Source organism: Elephantulus edwardii, unplaced genomic scaffold (assembly GCF_000299155.1).
Source record: "Elephantulus edwardii isolate Elephantulus edwardi_28Jun2011 unplaced genomic scaffold, EleEdw1.0 scaffold00228, whole genome shotgun sequence".
Taxonomy (NCBI): domain Eukaryota; kingdom Metazoa; phylum Chordata; class Mammalia; order Macroscelidea; family Macroscelididae; genus Elephantulus; species Elephantulus edwardii.
In genome coordinates, this window is record NW_006399978.1 from 3,142,101 (window position 1) to 3,150,429 (window position 8,329).

At 48.2% G+C, this 8,329-nt stretch overlaps 1 pseudogene; it reads left to right on the plus strand.

The window, feature by feature from the left end:
- Nucleotides 1–2,551: 2,551 nt before the first annotated feature.
- LOC102851361 lies at nt 2,552–3,382 on the plus strand (annotated as a pseudogene).
- Nucleotides 3,383–8,329: the final 4,947 nt, after the last annotated feature.

Consider the following 8,329-nt stretch of genomic DNA (forward strand, 5'->3'; position numbering starts at 1 on the left):
AGGGCCATGGCAGCCCAGCTCCTAGAGCCTCACCTGGTGTTGTGTGGACGTTCCGCAGAAGGCAGCGCACAAGGAAAGCCTGTGGCGGGTCCTGGGAGGGGCCTCCAGAGACTTAGAGCCCTGTCTTCCCATGAGTCTCGTCAGAAAAGGGAGGCAGGCTCAGACAGTAACAACTGTGCCCAACATGTTTCAAGAACTCAGGCTGAGAGCAGAAAAGGCTTGAGAGGAGAAACGTATGTGATCACCAGATTCCAAGACACCCGGGGGCAGTGAGGGCAGCCTAACCACCAAAAACACGAACCAGGGAATTCGGAGATGAGGTCAAAAACTATGCTGGGATGCAGAGCAAAGCTGAAAAGAGATGGGTGTGGCTCCAGACAGGTCAGGGCAGCTGGTGCACATGGAAGGAATGCTGGAAAAGAAAGGAGACAGGAGAAAGACGAGGAGAAATAGTGAGACGCAGGGAGAGTAAGACTGTGGCAGAGGAAGACACACAGGAGACAGAACCTGAGACACGCACACACACGGAGAGACTTTATACCAAAGGAATGGCTTAAAACAAAGACTGGTGGTTTAGTGGTAAGGAGTTGTACTGTCAACCCAAAGGAGCACAGTTCAAATCTACCAGCTGCTCTGTGGGAGAAAGATGACAATCTCCTCCTGTATGATTTTCTGCTTCTGAAAACTCTCTGGAGGGTCAGCTATGTGTTGGCTCAGACTGGATTTTACATACAACAACCCCTGATTAAGTTTCTCCAGGCTGGATCAAGACACTTGGGTTGTCCTGACTCGCCCAGATGGTAGTGTTAGCAGGCATTGAGGTGCTGCTTGCAGAGACTGGCAGGAAGAGGTGTGGCCTCTTGTATGGGAGGACAGTGCAGGGCACATGTGGACATACCAGGACTCACGCCTGAAAAAGACAAATCACCACGGGTCATCCTTTGCGAAGATGGGAGCATAACCCTCTCCCCCCAGCCCCCCAGGCCATGCCTTATAGAATAACAGGGAGCTCACCCATCTGCAGGCCCTTAGAGAGGCCTGAGGTTAACCTTCGCCCTACAGGAGGGACCCAGACCCTGCTTTAGAGGTGGTAGGACCAGCATCCCAGCACGGGGTGAGCACAGGGTTACCAGTATATGTGAGTTCAGCAAGCCCAGAGGCCAGGTCTCGGTCCCCAGCACATGTGCAGGGTCCATGACTTCCAGCTCACTCCTGCCGGTCACCTGATACATGAATCTTTTTTTTTGTCCTTCTTCCGACCCAGCCCTTTGCTGGACAGAGACAGGACCAAAGGAGACCCATTGTTCTTATACCCTCTCACAGCCTGGCAGTGGCTGGTCCAGCGTCTGGCACACTGAACCAGGCCCTTGAGGTATAATCCTGAGGGAGGCTGTCTCTGAACATCCTCTTCTGCTGTAAATACCGTTTCAATTGGAAGACAAGCCCCAGCCTTCGCCATTCCCCCAGCTCTCTGCGGCTCCAGTGGAAGGCTGTGGGGAGCTGTTATCATGCCTCCATCCCATCCTTCCTGGCAACCTTCCTGGGCAAATTTCAGAGAAAATGACTAGCCAGAGTGATTTCTGCAAGAGCAGACCTACTATTGGGCTGAAGAAAAATAGTGGTATTCCCTACAAAATTAACATGAGGCCACGTTAGAGCTAAGAGGCTTCTGGGTGGGTTAGCAGGGGAGCATCAGAGTGCCTCTCTTGTCTCTCTGTCGGGATCCCTGCATGGCCCTGCTACCCAGAGCCTGCTGCCTGGGAGGTTCAGACAACCTTCTCTCATCCTCCCTTCTTCCTCCGTCCTTCCTTCCTTCCTTCCTTCCTTCCTTCCTCCCTCCTTTCCTTCCTTCTTTCCTTTCCACATATCAAGTTGATACCATCAATTCTATTACAAAGCAGCCCATCAGTGGTTGGTTATGTGGGTAAATGGAGCTGAACCCATGTCTGCACAGGCCTGGGCATTAGACAAGGGCTGGTGGAGACACATGCGCCTGTCACACCTGTTTGATGGCTAAGGCTGTGTGTCAGCTCGGCTGCCTGTAAGTTTGTGGCAGTTAAGATGAAGTCATTCCTTCTGAGATCTGATGTAATCATTTCCTTGATGAGATTTGCTATAAACTGTCCATCAGTTACAACAGGGTTTTTGTTGTTGTTTTCGGGATTTGTTGTGTTTTGGGTTTTGTTTTTTTTTTGTCAGGGATGTGACCTGACATAGAGTATCAAAGTAGTTTTGTGGCACGGGCTTGCCTTTTGCCCTCCCCTGACCTTCCACCTGGCCCATCCCCTCTTTGGTTCCTGCCTTCCCTTGTGTTAGTCTCTGCAGCTACACGCTGCAGACTGGCCAACCTCTACAAGGCATGAGTCAGTTCATTTACATAATCTCTATTTCCCCACTGCTGGGGAGTGGAGGCTGACTGGCTCAGCGCAACGCTCCATAAGGTTCCTAAGGCTATAAATTAACCTTAACTGGAGCAGTCTGTCCATCGATCTCCTAGTAGATGCAACCACTGACCCTTCGGTCAGCAGCCCAACACATTATACACGATACCATGAGGGCTCCTAAAATTAACTTAAAAATATACAAATATGCTCTTTTTCGTGGCGCCGCTGGGGCTGTTGGGTGCTTCACCATTAAGCTGAACATCTCTTTCCCAGCCACTGGCTGCCAGAAACTCATTGAGGTGGACGATGAACGCAAACTTCGGACGTTTTATGAGAAGCGACTGGCCACAGGAGTTGCTGCTGACTCTCTCGGTGACGAGTGGAAGGGATATGTTGTCCGGATCAGCGGTGGAAACGACAAGCAAGGTTTCCCCATGAAGCAGGGTGTCTTGACCCATGGCCGGGTTCGCCTGCTGCTGAGTAAGGGGCACTCTTCTTACAGACCACAGAGAACCGGAGAGAGGAAGCGCAAATCTGTCCGGGGTTGCATTGTGGATGCCAATCTGAGTGTTCTCAACTTAGTCATTATCAAGAAAGGGGAGAAGGATATCCCAGGACTGACTGATACCACTGCACCACGTCGCCTGGGGCCCAAGAGAGCCAGCAGATTTCGCAAACTCTTCAGTCTCTCCAAGGAAGATGATGTCCGTCAATATGTTGTGAAAAAGCCACTAAACAAAGAAGGCAAGAAACCCAGGATCAAAGCGCCCAAGATTCAGCGTCTTGTTACTCCACGCGTCCTGCAGCACAAACGCCGGCGCATTTCACTGAAGAAACAGCACACTAAGAAAAATAAGGAGGAGGCTGCAGAGTATGCTAAGCTTTTGGCCAAGAGAATGAAGGAGGCCAAAAAGAAACGACAGGAGCAGATCGCCAAGAGACGGAGGCTGTCGTCTCTGAGAGCTTCTACCTCCAAATCCGAATCCAGTCAGAAATAGAATTTTCTATGTGTGGCAAATAAATAAGCTCATGTATTAAATCTCAAACAAACAAACAAACAAAAAAAACCCAAATACCCTTGCACTGGTTTTATTTTGTACATTTTTCTTCTCTAGAGAACCCAGCCTAAGACAGCTCGTGTTCCAGAAGAGACAAACAGCTCTGGGATGCCCTGCCTGCCTGCCTGCCTGCCTGCCTGCCTTCCAGAAGCTTCCTCTTATACTTCTCCCATCTCTCATCCCTCCGGAAGCAGCTGCATCTCCTGACCAGGGATGCTGGTCCATTTGAGGACCATGGATGCAGCTGATGGAAAGGAGACCACAAGCCTGGCTATCTACCCCCTCAGGACATATGAGCTCCAGGTTTTATGAGGTACCCCTCCTGGGTTCTCACAGCATCTCACAGCAAAATCACCAAAGAAAATGACAAACAATAAGAACTGTTTAAAAGGAATACATGATTCAGTATTATATGTATGGCAACAGCCCAGAATAAGAGGTACATTGCAAAGAGGACTAGAGAAAGGGGAGGAAGTAATTGTGCAACAATGAATGAATATTAAGAAAAATGAACTAGCGAGGGGAAAGGGAGGGAGGGGGGTAAAATGTGCAACAATGAATGAATGAAAATCTAACTTTTCTGTAAACTTTCGTTAAAATCACAGTTAAAATAAAAATTTTATTTAAAAGACCAGAGAATGGCCAAAATTATTGGGGCAGCTATTGCTGCCAGTTTAGGGCCTGTGTCAGGAAAAGGAAGTCTTACTCATAAACAGGGCCACCCAAAGGTAATAAAGGTCAGAATTGCTTCCACTGTGGAAAGCTGGGCCACTTCAGTACACAGTGTCACAGATGAGAGCCACAGATAGGCAAGGGAGTAGAGAGGAAGCTCCCACTCACTTGCTTTAAGTGTGGATCTGAAGGACACTTGGCCAAGGGCGGCCCACATCAGGTCCTCGTGGCTGACAGGACTGACAGGCCCCGGCTCCCAGCTGGAAACAAAGGAGGACGCTTCGACAATTTAGATCCTCCCAGAAGAGCTGTGGATAAGCATTAACATTACTGGTAAGTATATTCGTTTTCTCCTGGACACAGCGCCTACTAATTGGTTCTAAATGCCCTCTGAGGTCCCACTCTTCCCACTATTTCTTAGTTGTTAGAATTGACAGAAAACCTCATAAGCAGTTCCTTACTTCACCTCTGCCTTGCATGTGGACTTCTGAGCTGTAAAACAACCCAGTGGTAGATGGAATTTGCTCCAGGACTTAAGAACAATAGATGACATAGTTGAGTCTCTACATCTTGTGGTTCCTAACCTTTATAATAGACAAAGTGCTAGTCAATAGGCCTTTTATTTTAAGAACTACCTTCCCTCTGTAACTTGATTTGTGCCACTATTAGAACCTCTACTTGGAATATTATTGCTTTTTAATTTTTGACTCATGTACTTTTAACTTGTTAAATTTATGTCTTCTAGGCTGCAACACTTCCATGATGCATCTTCAAGGATATGAACATGTATGGCTAAGCACAATTCATAACAGTGCATCTAAATTCCAAAATCAATCTCTGCAATAGTCTATGTGTTTCCTATTGCCAAAGGGGCCCTTTAGAGTAGTGAGAGAAGATCTTTACCCTGAAACCTACAGTATCCCTTTTCAGCAGGAAGTAGCTAAGAGACTATGCTGTCCCCTTTTCCTTATGAATCAGGGTGAAGTCTCTCTCAGGGAGGAGTGATAGGGAATGGCAAAGGACACACTGACAAAGGAGATTAATCAGAACTGGCTTTGACAAGCACTGTGGCAATGGGACAATTAAAATAGACTTTCAAGGGGGGGAAAAAAGAGGAAAGAACTGGGGAGGAGGGTAGAGAAAATAGTGCAACAATGAATGAATGGAAACCCAAAATATCTGTAAATGCTCATTAAAATTAATAAAATTTAATGAAAAAAATTTATTTAAAAAAGAAAAGGCAAGCAATGTGGAAAAACATGGCACTAAGTCTGCTATGAGAAGGACCGTTTTGTATGGTATGAGGGGGACTCTGGTAGCACAACCATTCACTGCTAACTAAAAGGTTGGTGGTTCGACCCTCTGAGTCATTCCACGAGAGAGAGATGTGATAGTCTGCTTCTGCAAAGAGCTGAAACGAGAAGGCAGAGTGTTGCCTTGTTCGATCTCAGCTAGGAATGTCACGTGGGGCAACCAATATTTCCCAGCATTCTGCCCATCTTTACGAATGGCCTGTAAAATGCTCTTCTGAGTGTTCCAAACCCAGACTCCGCACATCATGAAGTGGCCTGTACTTCCCAAACCTCTGCTCTCCTGGTGAGGCTGGGCCCCCCCTCACTCTATACTGCCTCCCCCATACACACTCCTACATAGGTATTCATGTAGGTGACGGCCTCTCAACTCTTCAATGGGATTTTTGTAAAATTGAGAAATGTGTTTATGCAGCTATCCACACACGGTGAGCTCACTACTGGGAAAGTTGTTGTTAGCTGCCGTTGCGTCAGCCTCTGACTCAGGATGACCCCTGCACAGTGGGATGAAATGCTGCCAGCCCGGTGCCATCCCCACGGTCGGCTGTGGACCGCATTATGCACTCTGTAACAGCAAGGCTTTCAGGACTAGATCACGGGGCCTTTCTTGCCTGGAAGCTCTACTGAAGCCTGCTCAGTGTCATAAAAACCAGCAATCCTCTGATGACAACTGTGCGGTGGCTGCATATGTGGTGTGTCAGCTGGAAATTGAAGCTGGGTCTCTCGTGTGGAAGGTGCCGACGCTGCCACTGAGCTCCCACCGCTGTCCTTGCTGGGCAGGTGTTGGACTGGGAAGAAAGGAGAAGGATGCCGATAGGGCGCATGACTTCCTTTCACACACTCTCATGGATTCCTCTACTTTTTTTTGAAGAGGGTCTTTTGAAATCTATGGAAGTAGCCAGCCACTTTCTCTTGCCTGGGGGCATCCTGTTTTCCCCGACCTTCCTTCTTCAGGCCAAAGCCCATCACATGAAGCTTGAATATTTAACAGCATTATTGCCCTAAGCTTCTGGCTGTTCTCCTTCCCAACAGCTCCCAGCTGCTTTACATGTGGACTGAGTTCTGCATTTTCTGCTCTAGGAATTTCCCCTCCTCCAATCTCCATATATTTTCCATCCAGAGCCTATCAAATAGGAACATGCTGCATGATCACTCTCGCCAAGCCAAGCCAGCTTCCTAAGACTCTCCACTCAGGGAGAGTATCAGAAAAGTGGCCGGGTGCTTGAGAATGCAGAATTCCCAGCCCAGAGCTTTGGGTCAGGGTCTGCGTCTCAGTGGGAGTCCAGAGATCCAGACTCAGGGCATGAGAAACCTACATTGAAGAGCTTTACCATCCTCTAGTAAACACTCCAGAAATGTGTCACATGATGGGAGAGAGAAAATTTGCAGAGGGACTGAGGCGTCTATGGTGTTTTCTCCTGGAACACCCATTTTCATGCTGAAGCAGCTCTGCTGGTTTCTGAACATTAGATTATATCATGCATGCTTCAGTATAAGATCATCATGTTTTGCGTCCTGGACTCAAAGTCTGTTTTGTTTGTGCTCTGATTATTATTTTACACGCTGAACATGCTCTTAGCTCATTTCAGCTATTTTGCATGAATCACAAGCTGCCCAGCCCACAGAAGCCCACCCTCTATTAGTTTTTGTTGATTAATGAAGGAAAAGTTCAAAGCAGAAGAAATGGGGTCGCAGTGGGAGGGCTCGGTCTCTGACAGCCTGGCGGGAACAGTGCAGCCTCTGCGAGCCCTCTTGTCTTGCCTAGTGTCTCCTGAGTGCTGTGAGGATGAGGTGAGACAACACGGGGGCCCCAAAGATGGCCCTCTGCAGAGGCTGTGTTTGTTAAACACAAAAGAGAGCCTCAGCCTACATGGATATGGGGCGTTGGGCACAGCGTCAGCCCCAGGGGGTAACTGCTCTCGGAGAAGACTCCTCACGGAGAGGTCAGGAGAGCAAGGATGCTCTGGGCGCCACTCTTGTTTCTGTAACATTGTCCAATTAATGTCATTTCCCAAGCTGTCACTCTAGGCATCCCATCTGCATCCACGACCTCATTAAACAGAACAAAGCAATAGCTAGTGGGAAGGAGAGGACAGTGGGAAATGACAGGGTCCCCATGCTTGGCAGTGTTAGAAGGGATGAGTTGCCCACCGCTCCAGTGAGGTGCATGAGACCCAGGTCTTCTGTCCAATAGAGGGTCAGACACTGGCCATGATGGAGGACCTTGGTGACCCAAGCTAAACAATTGAGGATTTCCTATATTGAATTAAGAACCAGGGCACCCCTAATCAAGATCTGTTTGGGGGATCTGAGCTGCAGATGCCATGAAGCTCCCCTTCTAAATATGAGCCCTTCCCTGCCTGTAACCATGCTCTGCCAGGTGACCTGGGACACCAGAGGGAATCTGAGGATTCAGCGATGAGTTCTCAAGCCTTGAGGGGCTCTGAAAGCATGGAGGGGCTCTGGATATCAGGATGGCTCATAGGGTTCCCCAAGGTAGGCTGTGCTGTTGTTAGGACTCTGCTTCTTTTAGTACTGTCAAGTCGGCTCCAATTCACGGCAAACTGATATAGAACAGAATGAAATACTGCCAGCACCATTCTCACAATATTTATTGTATTTGAGCCCATTGTTGCTATTACAGCCACTATACCAATTCATCTCAATGTCTTCTTTTTTACTGATCTTATACTTTGTTCTTGAGGATAAAAGACACCCAAGGGTTGAAGACTCTCCTTCATAGGGTCGCTATGAGTCACCTGCAACTTGACGGCACTTAACAACAATAACATCAACATAGAGAGATCAGCTGGCCCGGTGGACAGAAGGCGATGCTACCAAGCCAAAGGTGGGTGACTTTCAATCCGTGGCCCTCTGGCCTGTCTTTCATTGTTTTTGTTCAGAC